General features: G+C 38.9%; 1 protein-coding gene across 3 annotated transcripts in view; it reads left to right on the forward strand.

Annotated features, from left to right (window-relative positions):
* The window catches only part of Pappa2 (pappalysin 2), a 592,890-nt gene that overhangs the window by 398,325 nt on the left and 179,806 nt on the right, over positions 1-14,759 (forward strand). The gene's annotated exons all lie outside the window — the stretch shown is intronic.

Below are 14,759 nucleotides of genomic sequence, written 5' to 3' on the forward strand. Positions count from 1 at the left end.
TACATGAACAACAGACTCACTGAGAGAGAAATAGGGCAAATAATTCCTTTCACAATAGCATCCAAAAAACTGAAATACCTAGGAATCAACCTTACAAAAGAAATCAAAGACCTCTTCTCTGAAAACTATAGCACTTTGAAAAAAGATTGAAAGGGATATCAGAAAATGAAAAGACATCCCTTGCTCCTGGGTAGGAAGGATCAACATAGTGAAAATGGCCATACTTCCAAAACTGCTATATAGATTGAATGCAATTCCAATTGAGATCCCAGCAGCATACTTCATGGACCTTGAGAAAACAATCCAAAAATTCATTTGGAACAAGAAGAGACCCAGAATAGCAAAAGCAATTCTAGGTAACAGAGACATGGCAGGGGGTATCACAATCCCCAACCTGCAACTATACTACAAAGCTACTGTGATAAAAACAGCATGGTACTGGCAAAGAAACAGACTTGAGGACCAGTGGAACAGATTAGAAGATGCAGAAACAATGCCAGACACACTCAGCCATCTCATTTTCAATAAAGGAGCCAAACACCCTCACTAGAGGAAAGATAGCCTCTTTAATAAATGGTGCTGGAAAAATTGGGCTTCAACTTGCCAAAGGTTAAAACTAGATCTATATCTCTCACCATGCATTAAACTAAAATCAAAATGGATTAAAGATCTAAATATTAAAATAGAAACTCTGAACCAGTTAGAATAGAGGTTAGGTAGAACTCTTGAAGACATAGGTGTAGGAAAAGATTTTATGAACAAAACCTCAGTTGCCCATGAGCTAGCACAAACAATCAACAAGTGGGATCTCTTCTTATTAAAAAGCTTCTGCACAGCAAGAGAAACCACCAGCAGTGTGAAAAGACAACCCACAATGTGGGAAAAAATCTTCACCTGCTCTTCCTCAGACAAAGGTCTTCTATCTCGAATCTATAAAGAACTTAAAAAGATCAGACCTCCCAACTTTAAAGACGTAATCTGAAAATGGGCATCTGAAATGAACAGACATTTCTCAGACAAAGAAGTAGAAATAGCAAATAAATACATGAAAAAATGTTCAACATCACTGGTCATTCGAGAGATTCAAATGAAAACAACACTGAGATTCCACCTCACTCCAGAAAGAATGGCTGCTATCATGAAATCAACTAATAACAAATGCTGGCAGGGCTGTGTGGAAAGAGGAACCCTGCTCCACTGCTGGTGGGAGTGTAGACTGGTGCAAGCACTGTGGAAATCAGTATGGAGATACCTCAAAGAACTAGGACTGGAAGTCCCATTTGACCCCGCTATTCCACTGCTGGGGATCTTCCCCAAAGAATTAAAAGAATCATACCACAGTGATATATGTGCACCCATGTTCATAGCAGCACAGTTTGTGATAGCTAAAACTTGGAAACAGCCCAAATGCCCATCAACTGGAGACTGGATAAAGAAAATGTGTGGGTGTTTTTTATATGATGGATTACTACTCACCCATAAAGAATGAGAAATTAGAGACATTTATAGCTAAGTGGATGCACATTGAGGCAATACTCTTAAGTGAAATAAATAGGATACACATGTGTAAATACCAAATAGTTTCTCTGGTGTGAGAAACTGAAAGTGTAAATAAGGACTAAATGTATAATAGGTAATGTGAAATAGGAAAAAAAGGGGCAAAGGGGAAGGGGAAGTGGGAGGGCAAGGGGAAAGGATAGAAGGGAATGGGATTAATATGAGAAAATGGAAAAATAGGAACAAAATCTTTGTAAATAGGGAGGACTGGAGGGGTTGAAGGGAGGGCTGGGCAAGGGTGAAAAATAAGAACCAAGAGAGACTATGTAAAGGTGCAAATTTCCAATGATGAATGTCATTATATTGTATACCTAAAATGTACCAATGATTAGAATGAATAATTGATAATGTTAAATAGGAAGAAAGGGTCCAAAGGGATAGGGGTAATGGGAGGGGCAGGGGAAAGGAAAGAAGGGAAAGGAAAAATGCTGAGAAATGGAAAAAATGGAAATAAAGTCTTTGTAAATAGGGAAGGGTGGAGGAGGTGAAGGGAGGGCTGGGAATGGGGAAAAAATAAGAACCAAGGTGCATTATGTAAAAGTACAATTCCCAATGAGAAATGTAATTGTGTTGTATACCTAAAATGTACCAATAAAAGAATTTAACAACAACAACAACAACAAAAAACCCAACCGAATTGTGAAAAGAAGAAAACGTTACTTTGAATCTCACTACCTATTTCATCCTCTTCTAGGAGCCTAGATATGTAGATATGTATATGACAGTGAGTAAACAGGATTACACTACACTTATTGTTGTACCATCTACTTTGTCAATCAATAGTATGCTGTTCGTTCTTAGACTGTTAGTGCTGCCATAATGGAATGCCTAAGACTGGGTACTTTATGAAAAAACAGAAATTTATTTTTCACAATTCTGGAAGCAGGGAAGTTCTTGGTCAAGGTGATAGGTTTGGTGCTTGATGAGAGCTGTTCTCTGCTGTCAAGAAGATGCCTTATTGCTACATTCTTTGAGAGGAGGAAGCCATGTCTTCGCATGGGAGAATCTAGAAGGGCAAGAAAGCCTAGTGCTGTGTGTGAAGTCTCTTGTATAACAACCTTAATCCTACTCAAGGGAGGAGCCCTTGAGGCCTAATCTAGCTCTAATATTGTCCCTTTGGCTTTTAAATTTCAACACATGATTTTTTTTGGAGGGATGTTGAGACAGGGCCTCACTATGTAGCCCAGGCTGTCCTTGAACTCACAGTGATTCTCCTGCTCAGCCTCCTGAGTGCTGGTATGTGCCACCACATCTGGGAACACCTGAAATTTTGAGGGGACACACAAAAATGACAGTAGTTTTTGCATTTTGACAAATATTGATCTGAATTATCTTTTTAATGACCTCCTGGTGAGCTTTGGCTTATTTTGTATGTTAATGAAATTTTGTTGTTTATATTTTGTTAGCATGTATTTTGCTACTATACCATTCTATTAGGATAATATATTGTGTTTATTATGCTATCATACTATATGTATATTTGGTACTGTGCTATTCTTCTTGATGTGTATTTGAAATTCATACAAGTATTTTAAAGTTAAATATGTGGAGGTAGGATTTCTATTTTGGTAATTCTTTTTTTTTTGGTACCGGGGATTAAACTCGGGTCCTTGAGCTTGCGCAGCAGGTGGCGAAACCACTGTGCTAAATCCCCGGCCAATTTTGGTAATTCTTGACAAAGCAGGCATTTCATATTATAATTTCATTGTGTTATAGATTAGACTAAATGATATGGGGGCCAAATATTAGGGCTCATTTTAGGCTGTAATGGTCAGTGAGGGCTTCATGGAAGAAGTGAGGTAGAAAAGAGATCTTTCTTGATTTTTTTTTTTTTTTTTGGTTTTTTGAGGCAGGGTCTCACTATGAAGTTCAAGTTGGCCTTGAACTCACTTTGTAGCCTAGGCTGGCTTGGAACTCACTCCTCCTCCTGCCTCATCCTCCCAAGTGCTGGCACAACACACATGTGCCGCCATGCCCAGCAAGAAGTCTTGAATGTGAGTTAGAATCTTGATCATTGAAGAAAGGGAAGACAGGAATAAGCAAAGCAATGAAGGAGGGGAGAAAAACAGGCAGAATAAATCAGTTTAGTTCCATCAATACCATAGTGGTGTTGGGGCAAGCTTGGACATAGGTTGGGAACAGATGAAAGGGCTTAAAGTAGCAACTGAAAGGAAAACTGTAGGATTTTATCATGTAAGCCACAGGAATCAAGAGTGGACAGGAGGCACAAGTTTTGATGTTGCCAAGAATGGACAGGAGTGGATGTGATGTTAGAGGAAGAAAAATAATAAACCATTTTAGAACATCAGAACTAAAGTAAAAAGGATGTATTTTAGGTGATGGCCATGGGAAGGGGAAAATTGAGGTATATTTTAAAGACTGTAAAAAGGAGATCCTATATAAGTTGGCAGCTACTTGGATGGTTAGGTACCTAGTTGTGGTTTAGGGCAACTAGTATATTATAACATGAATAGAAAAAAAGTTCAATTAAACCAGAGAGCTGGATCAGATGAGACTATGAAATCAATGAGGTAAATGTTGTGTTAATGGGAGGTAATAAGGATTATATTAGTTTCCTGCAGCTGCCATAACAAAGCACCACAAACTGAATGACTGATGCAGCAGAAATTTATGTCTCACAGTTCTTATGTCACAAGTCCAAGGTAAAAATATTGACAAGGTTGGTTCCAGAGGGAGAATATGTGCCAGGCCTCTCTCCTAGCTTTTGGTAGCTCTAGGCTTTCCTTGACTTGCAGAGGGGATTCTCCCTGTGTCTTCCTATCATTTTCCCTCATTCATGTCTCTCTTTGGGTCCAAATTTTCCCTTCTCATAAGGACACAGTCATAATGAATTACAGCCCACCCAAGCGCCTCATCGTGATCATCTGCAAAGCCCTGTTTCCAAGTAACTTCACAGTAGCAGGTACTGGGGGTACACATTGTGGAAGGACACAATTCCACCATAACAATGGCTAGCCCATTGTACATGTTCAAAGAGTATGAGAAAATAAGAATGGGAGATACAGATAAAAAGACATTTGTTTCAAATAGTCATTGAAATAATGAAAATGTATTGGATCTTTGAGACTAAAACTTGGAGCAGTGAGAGAAGGTTCAGTTGAACATTCTGCTTAACAACATATTTTTCTTATTAACGTCTTTGCCAAGTGATCCTTTAGATTGTGATTGCATTTTGCTAATGATACGAAGTCATTTCTTAATTAAAATTTAGAAAGTGTTTCTGTATATTGAGTCAAAATATGGCACCTTATAGTCTTACTCATTGGTCCCAATTCATCCCTCATTTAATTCTTACTATAATTGAATTACAAATGTTTAAATAGAGTTTTAAGGCTGTACCCACCTCACCCCTGCCAAATAGACTAATTATACTCAATTTCTTCCACCATTCTTTAGATGGCATGGTTGTCAGATCTCCCTCCTTTTGTGACTACCTCTTGTGGGCATGTCTGTGGAAGTTCTATGGTCCTTAACACTGTTGGCAACTGAAATACGCAGGCATTACTTCCTCTATTAATGGATGTTAAACACAAAGTTTCTAATGATATATTTTAGCAATTGTAATTATCAATCTTTACTTGTATGCTTAAATATAGATTTTATACTGGAAACTTTTTTTTTTTGGTGGTACCAGGGATTGAACTTGGGACCTTGTGCTTTTGAGGCAGGCAGCAGAACCACTAAGCTAAATACCCAGCCCTATACTGGAAACTTTTGACGTTTACCTTTTGTGTTTATTCTCATGATTACAGCTTTTTGAGACTTATTTGAACCTCTATTCTGCCATCCAATATTACCTCTCATAAATTAATGTCATTTGTAAATTTGAAAGAATTATACAGTATGAATTCACATTAGATGCTGGTTAAATTATTGAATGAAATAGAAGTAGATCTGGACTAAGCTCTTAAAAACCATTTGGACAGACCCAAGATTTGGTACAAGTAATTATAAATCTATAATTATGTACATTTCCAATATCCTTCTAAAGATCTCATGAGATATTTATCAAATGTCCTATTGAATTAAGGTATACTTTCTCCAAGTATATGCTACTCTAGGAAACCCAACAAAACAATCAAAGCAACAAAAGAAATGTGCATGATTTTGTATGATTTTTTTTTCCTGGTGAGTTTATGATACTTCCAGCACTTGCCTCTTTCTTATCTAAGAAATAATATTTATTTAATTAATAATACTTTGAAAACAAATATTTATGGGAATTGACATTGAGATCGGTAATATGTGACACCCAAATGTCTCTTTCTATCTGCCACAACTTGAAATATTTGTCAGTCTTCAGTGTTCCTGGGTAGATCCATTATGTGCAAAGGTTAGTATTAATTGTTATATAAGCACCAAAACAAGTACTTTTTGGGATCTTAGGGTATGATTCTTATCATTCTGGAGTCTAACTTCTTCAAAAATCATTCTTACACTATTTCTTCGGTCAACTAGAACTTCTAGTCTTTTAGTCATGTGACTATATGCCTTGAATACATCTCCTCTAACTTTTCCACTTGGGAACAAAATTTAAGCATTGAAAACACTGCTGGAATTATGTGTCTGAATTAGTCAAGACTTAAGTTACAGAAAACAGAAATCACTATAGATATTTTAACAACAGCAGCAGTAACAACAAAAAGAATTAAATTCAAAAATTAAATTTCTCAGAAAATTTTTTTAGAGCTGGAGTACTGGTTTGAGGTCGGGCATCTCAGAGCCTCTCTCAGAACACTGTGCAACTGGCTAGCAAGCGGAGAGGGGCAGGGTGTGGGGGTGCCTGGGAGCTGCCCCAGAGCAGCTGCTTACTGGAACTCGTTGCAGGGCTGCTGTCCAGTGACTGAGAAGTCGCTGACTTCAGCGTGGGTTATGCTGTGCCTGCTTGAGACACCAGCAAAGAGTGCTAGCCCTGCAGCCTGCTTCTCTGGACCTCACTGCTTTCCTCCTAATGATTATATATTATCTGATTATATATTAGTGTATAATGTATGAAGCATTTGGCATATTACAGGACCAAATGAATGGTGACCAATGTTATATTAGGACAAATAAGTGGTTGTCAGGTAAATAAGTTATGAAATGGATTTCACTTTAATTATTATTTATTTTGGTAACAAGAGAGACTTCCAAGAGTTAAATGTTTTCTTTCCTTCCCTCTTTTTTCCTTTAGTTTTCCTTCTATTATCACTATATTCTTTTTTATTTTGCTTAATATTCTGAAGATTATAAAATTTAAAATGTGTCATTCTTTGCATTTTTTATGTTTATACTACTTCTGGGTTTTAATGTTCTTCCTTCCTTCCTTCCTTCCTTCCTTCCTTCCTTCCTTCCTTCCTGCCTGCCTGCCTGCCTGCCTGCCTGCCTGCCTGCCTCCTCTCTCTTTCTTGTTTTATGTCATTCTTCCTTCTAAAATGTTCATATGTTTTCTTAAAATTTTAGCTCAGCAAAGTTCCCTTACACAACCAAGATCTTTCTTGATGCTTTCTATATTCATTTTGGTGTTATTTGGATGATCTAGAGCTAAATTGATTATTGAGGTTTATGTCCTTCCCTTTCAAAGGGTCATTTTCCAGTGGAGAGTCTCAGGTCATGGAATCATTCCTTCTCTTTGGAAACTGATTTTACTAAAACTGGAGTCCTTGGTGTTACCAGCCTTACCTATTATAAAAATAAAGTATTGCAGTTTCTTTCATCAAAGGTATTCTTTTACTACATATAATTGGAAAGTTCTGTTTTATTAGTGATAAAACTATAAAATCAAGCTATTATACATTTTTGTTGTTTCTTGAACTTTTTGAGAGGTAACAAAAGTATTTATTGAAGTGCATATTACTATTAGCAGATCAGCCTCTGAAGAACTTCTGATTCTGCATTATGCACTTGATTTGTGTCATTTTGGACTCTGCTTTTGGAAAGTACCAGTACTACTCTGTGACCACCACCCCCAGCAGTAGTTGGAGCTTAAAAGAGTTCCATCTCTAATTTTTCTAAGCAATTCCCACTATGAGTTTACTTAAGTCTTCAGTGTAAGTGTCTGAGCCCTTGCACTTTCGTGTTACCTCCATTTCCTCTTACTTGCTTCTTCCAAGCAGGATCTCCCCCTCCCTAGACATAGTCCTTGATTAGTTCCCCACCAAGTCTCTATGATCATGCTTATTTTCCTTTCAATATGAGTTTTGAACTTTGTTGCTGGGTGTGTAAACTTCAGAAGCCATGGGTGATTTTATTTATCATACAGTTTATTGAATGTTTATGTGCAACACTTTTTTAACATTACTCGCTGTTTTCCTCCTAATGATTATAGAAGGTAAGTACTTTTACTTTTCTCATTGTACAGGTGAGAAAACTGAAGTGTAGTGCACCTTGCCAATGCCACATGGTATTTGAGGTGGGATTTGAGAAAACATCACTCTGCCTTGAGAGCCTGTAGCGTTTGACATTGATCTTTGATTTGGACATTTCTTTCAAGCTGTACTGAGTACCTCTTCCACTGTACCTTTTTTGTGTGTATGTGTGTGCCCTGTATTTTACCTTCCTTAGTATCTGGAACTGGTGAGTTACCTGAGTATTTTCACCTTTCCTTTCCAAATAAATTTCATTGTGGGGCTCCCAAGGTGGTAGATAAAAGGCTGCTGAACACTGAGAAGATAGCATATACCCTTTTCCTTTCTTTGAGCCCAAACTTCAAAAATCACAAGACAGGATCTTTTAAAACAAATCTCTTTTTAATACCACCTTTTGTAGCTCATCTCATGTATTTTCCAAGGATATGGTTATGCCTTGTATTTAGATGTCCTCCAAAGCCTCAAATGCTCATATTGTGTGGAGGGGCATTTTGGAGATGACTGGAACTAGGGTGTGTGAATATGGATTAAGAGTGTGATGATTAAATTAATCTACTGATTGGTTTAACGTAATTCTGGGTGTGAATAATGGAAAGCCCCAGCCTGGGTGTGGGTGACACCAATCAATAAGCTTATAGACTGGGTGGGCTATAAGGGGAAAAGAAGGAAGGCAGGCTCATTGCTTGCTGTTGCTCCTGCTGCTTCCTGGCTGCTCTTCCATGGACAGTTTCTCTTTTCCCATGCCACTCTGCCATGTCTCCTTTCCTTGGAGCCAGTCAACTATGCACTGAAACCTCTAAAACTGTGGGCTAAAATCAACCTTTCCTCATTTAACTTGTAAGCATTGGGTATTTTGTCTCAACAATGAGGAAGCAACAAAGACAGATGTTATATGTAAGTAAAAAATAATCGTAAATTTTCCATTGCTGCTGTGCCAAGTTACCACACAGTAGTTCAAATAACACCTATTCATTATCTCACAGTTCTTTATCTCAGAAGCTTGACATTGGTTCTGGGTGATCAGGTGTTGGCAGAGTTGCGTATCTTTCTGGAAGGTCTAGAAGAGAATCTATTTATCTTCTTTGTCCAGTTTCTACAGGTCAACCACATTTCTTAATGCATGGCCCCCTTTCTCCTTCAAACCCAGCAATATACCATCTTTCTGACTTTGCTTCTAGCAACACATCCTTTTCTCTGACAACAGTTCGAAGAAGTTCTCTACTTTTGGATAGGGCCCTCTCAGATAATTTACAGCAATGCCCCCAACTCAAAATCTGTACCCTGTCACACCTATAATGCTACATAAGGCCACATATTCCCATTTCCAGGGATAAGGACATAGACATCTTTGAGTGCATTGTTCTACCTATCAGATGATATTATGGCACAACAATTGGCGTCTGTTCAATCCATAGTTAATTCTTCTATTTCAACCTCAAGTTCTTATAACATTTAAACATTTTTAGAGAAAATTCCACTTTAATTCTAGTAGTATTAATTCCTATAGGAATTAGCAAAAGAAGGCTGGGGATTTAGCTCAGTGGTTCTACTGCCTGCCTTGAAAACACAAGGTCCCAAGTTTGATCCCCGGTACTGGTACCAAAAAAAAAAAAAAAAAAAAAAAACCAGAAAAACAAACAAACAAAAGGAATTAGCAAAAAAGAGTTAATATGTCAGGTGTAATAAGTCTTGTTACTTTCTCCAGTTGGGATTTCAAAGAATAAATATATTTCTGGTTGATGATGTCCTGGAGATGATGTCTGAACTCCTGTGTGACCTTCAGAAGGGAAATTTAATTATCTCAGAGAAATAGAAGGAAGGGAAGGACAAAGGAAGTTGGGATTCTGGACTTTTTAGTTCTGTCATGGAGAAGGTGATAATTCAGAGAGGGACCCAGCAGGAGAAATGGGTGAAGGAAGATTGTGCTTGAAATAGAGTGCTGGAGATGGAATGAATATCCTCCAGGCACATAGTCTGTGGGGATAAATAAAATCCTACTACCATTTACTATCAAGTTACATTAGCCAATGCATAACTATAACCCTCTTTCTTCATGCACTGTTCCGTTTCTCTGGTATTTCTGCGAGTCTGCAGAAGCATGTGCCTTAACAATTCATGGCCATCAATTTCTGTGGTTCTACTGTTTGGAAATGGTCTCTACCTTGCCTGCAAACATTCAGCATCTCCCGATGATGTTCTGGGCTCACAATTTCCCTGGGGAGCAGCTGACATGCAACTGCAACCCAAGGCTGCAAACTGCCGGAGTGGGGCTGATATCTGTTCATATTGCTAGCAATGGAGACAATGGCCCTTATTGCAATTGGCACTATATATTTTCATTAGACTTAAAGCCAAATTGCTTGTATAGCCTGGGATTCATAAATTTTCTTATTCAGACTTCTCTTAGTTTCTTCCTAAGTAGTTCAGAATCTAGTTTGTAAAATTAGGTACATAACAAAACGCCATTGCGTTCCTCACCTTGACCTTGATTTTTCTTCTTTCCATGGACCCAGGCACATGCTTCCTTTGTATTTAACCCAAACCTCAACCTTCCTTGTAAAGCTGCTCAGAGAAAATATATCCATAGATTTTCCAGATGGACCACTATTTCAGATACATTGAAATTCACTGTGCCTGAATTTGTTTTGAGTTAGGGTCGCCTATCACATTGACCTGTGATTTCAAGATGTCTTGTGAATAAACTAGGTAGAGCTGTCAGCTTGATAGTGGGAAAAAAAGAATCTAATGTTGGAAAAGAAGTAGGACTGGATGCATTTACATGTTTGAGAGTTATCCAAACAATGATGATGCCTTATCATATAAGAGTAGAAGAGTTTCCAGTGATGAATATGGAGAATGAGAAAAGTATCCGCTACATACAGGTCCATGGGGAAGAACTTTTAAGGAGTGGAAGCATGGTGAGGGTGGGTGGGAAAGGACCACATCAGAAACTGAGAATCGTTGGTCTCAAAAGCAGGAGGAGAACCAGGAGAGAAGCATGACTTTCAATGAAAGCAAAAGAAGCAGAGAGGCTTAAGAAGGAATAAATAACTAATAACATAAAATGCAGCAAAAGGCTCCAGTATGAGGAAGACTGAATTTTCTTATGTTTTAGATAAGGAAAATTAATATATCATTGAAAAATTTAATGAAAATAATACTGGTAAAGTGATGCAGATGAAAACCATGTTATAATGTGATTATAGGGGTACATTAAAAAATAAATAGAAGATGAGATTATCCTCTCAAGAAGTTTAAATAGAATGGAAGAAGGAAAAAGAGAGGGTGTTAGTTATAATTTGTTCAGAAAACCTCATCCTGTGGGACCAGAGGAAAGAGAATATAAATAGGTGAGGAAGTGAAGTAAGTTGAAGTGTGTGGAATTGTGTGTATGGAATGGGGAGTAGTGATGAAGTTTTTGACGAATGGCCATGATTTTATTATCAAAAGAGGAGGCATGATCCTTTGACTACTAGTCAAAGGAATAAGAGAGCTGACAAGAGCAGAACACTGAAAGTTACAAATAATATCCACAAAGGAGAAAATTAAAAATAAGTACAAGTATAGACAACTGGAACTAAAATCCTACAGGAGCTTAGAAGTAGAAAATAATAATAATAATCTGAGCAAGGGAATGGAGCTAAGATCATCAGAACAAAGAAGGCAAGAATACCATTGTGTTTTCAGTGCACATTTCACACAATGTTGGTATTTCCTAAGGTGATGATAGGAGATGGGGTGAAGCGGATTACACAGCCTGCTGCTGAAGTGCTTGATGCATATATGGAGTGATAGGAGATGGGAAATGAAGTGGAAAGTATTCGGTGATGTAGTACAGTGATATGTACCTACGAACAGGAAAAGTTTGACAGGAGGGGAGCAAACAAAGATTTTGTTGTCAGAATGGTGAGTGGGGAGAATGGCTTGGTGCTTTGGGAGGTCTACAAGCCCCGAGATGTGGGCATAGTGAAAGGCTTGAGGAGCAAGAGAAAGTGATACTCGTTGAGAGGAGAAATCTAAGTGGCAGAGCAGATAGGGAAAAGGGGTAGCTGTGGAAACCTTTCTGCATATTTTGGGCAGAGAGACACGGTTTGCAGTAATGACAGGAAAATTAAGGTTTAACCAAACCAATCATTCTAGCTTTGGGACAAGTCATTTTGGTGGGGAAAACTGGCTGAGAGTCCTTGAGGACATCTGTTTTTATTCCCATAAAGGGTGCCTTCTCACTTGCAGAGTGCAGTCAGGCCCCTCTTGACGGTGGGATGGGGGTTGCTATGAGAATGGGTCGTGGGACTGTGGGTCCCAGTCTCAGGGTGTTCATTCATCCCTTATGTCTTTTGTTTGCTTTTATTTTCCCATTACTGGGGATTGCACCCAGGGCCTTTAGTTGAGTGTTCAAACTTGCTATCCTCTTGCCTCAGCCTCCCAGAGAGGCTGAGATTATAGGGATGTGCCACCATGTCCAGTTTACGTAGTGTTTTTCAACGCTCCAGTTTTTGATACTGGCTCATCTCCCTCCAGATAGCTCAAGATCTTTTTCTTCTTTATGGCTCCCTTCTTGGGTCATTTCTATCAGTCTATAAAAGGGTTATTTAATTTACTAATAAAATAGAGCACAAGGTGTCACTCTTTTACCTTTTATGTAGTCACAAACTAAGCAAGAGATGGGGCTTGATGTACACTTAGACACTGTGCTGTGGCTGGGGGTCAGTGATCAGGAGGCTTGGCGGGAATCAGTGAATTCAGTGAGTCTGGGAGACAATGAAACACAGTGCACTTGAGCTGGACAATGGCCAGTCCCAATGGGAGAGGCTGGGGGCATAGAATGGGAAAGTCAGTGTGCTTTCTTCCAGGGGACACATCAGAAATAACAGGCCTGGGCTAAGGCACAGAACAACTTGACATCCCCCCCACTGAAGAGCCTGGTTTTGAGACCCTTTTTATAAAAGCCAAGATGCAACTTTACTCTGCTGGATCAGATATCAGGGAGAAGTGTAGGTAGAGATATCTCCATCTACAGTGTGGAGAAAAATAGATCCTGGTAGAATTTAATACAATAAATGCAGTTTATCCCTTTAAAAACATAATTCTGGTCAGCTCATGGTCCTTATGCATTTTACTCATTTGGGAATGTCATTTCACTATCTCTTGAATATTAAGTTGATGTATTTATTAGTAATTTCTGTATCAAGCTGTTAAGTTTTGAATTTAAGGTCTATATCCATTTTTTTCCTACTGTAAGTCTGAGCCAAGGTCTGGTCACATTAATTGAGAAGCTGACATTTATCTTCATTAGCTTTGATCAACTTCTGAAGTGATATGTTAAATAGGGGGACATTCTGCATGCTGAGCACATTCACTGGCTTTTGAGTAATGTCTTTTACCCTCTGGTTTAGAGAATTATCTAGACAACAGTCTCAACAAAATAAAGCTTTCTTCTATCAGTTCCATTAATGACTGTTTCCAACTGTCTCTAGTGTTTTAAAATGTGTTCCCTCCCTTAGACTTGCCGATTTCTATCCATATTTCTGTGGAGCATAGGAATCTGAGCAGGCACTCCCAGTTTGCCAGCAGCATGACATAAACACTTTCATCTGGAAAGGTAATTTATGGCTGGGGGAAAATTGGGCAAGGAAGAAAAGGGAGATGAGCAGAACCCGCTAGTGAGGTTGGTGTGGAGGAAGAGGTCTCTTGGAGGGTGCTCAACAGAAATGAACAGAAACGCGGGTTGAGAAAGGGCAGACGAATGGCAGCCAAGACTGGTAAATGGCAAACAGAGAACCAGTAACACTCAGATAGCCCGGGGAGACCATGCCAGGAACAGGGGGTTTGGGAAAGTGAAGGAGGCTAAGAAAGAAAACTGTTCAGCTACCAACTTCCAAGTTAATTGGAAACCTGGAATAGGAACAGAAAATGGGTGTGAAGATTATTTTTCTTTAGTACCCTGAGCCGAGTGTAGGCTCAGTTTCTAATTCCTCTCCTGTCCTCTCTTCTCCTCCCCCTCCCCTCATTACCCTTTCTCTTCTTATTCTTCCTCTTCCTCTTTCCCTCCCTCCTCCCCAGGCCTATTGAAACATCTCCACATTGAAGATTTAATTGATGTCATCATATCCCAATGATCAGCAAAAACGAATTATATTATTTTTAATAAACAAAAAGAGAAAAAGGAATGTGACTATTATCCAGAGAGAACCAGGCAACAGCCCAAAAACATTGTGTCTCCAGGAAAGGAGTAGAAGGAATATCCCTCTCATCATATCTGATGTCACCTTATGGCACTTGGACGATTTCTTATGGCTGAGAACTATTTTTCCAAGATATTATGTTAATGAAATACTATTTTAAAAACCCTTTGCTCCTAAGCATCATTAGTTCTAAGGCAAGGTCTTTTTGGTTTCTTTGCTCTTAGCCCCCTTTTTGATTCTATTCCAAAGAATACAAAAAGAGCTTTCTTTGGGATTCTTCTTTTTCTGGAGCCCCTGCCCAGCGCAACCCACGTGTGGGTTAAGTAGACAGCCTCAACATCACAGTTGGGAGTCAGTGCAAGCAAGAGATGATAAGGCCATGCTGTCCCCAAATGAGCTTCTGAATTGGGAGGTTTCTGTGCCTGCGGCTTGTCCAGTAGAGCAGCAACCAGAAAACATGATCTGTAAAAAGTTTCCACCCTGTGTTGAGGGACTGTCTGCCTGGCTAAAGCTGTGATAGGAACCTTCCTCCCTTTGTGATGGCAAGCCATGGCCAAGGCAGGAAGTAGCTTGTGGGTCTAAAAGGCCACTGAGCTCTGGTTTAGCTGTTCCTTCTTAAAATCAGTGTTTGGTGAGGATGGGAAAGTTC

This window comes from Heterocephalus glaber, unplaced genomic scaffold (assembly GCF_053883595.1).
Source record: "Heterocephalus glaber isolate CG9 unplaced genomic scaffold, H.glaber_assembly_v1.0 deba00001600, whole genome shotgun sequence".
NCBI lineage: Eukaryota > Metazoa > Chordata > Mammalia > Rodentia > Bathyergidae > Heterocephalus > Heterocephalus glaber.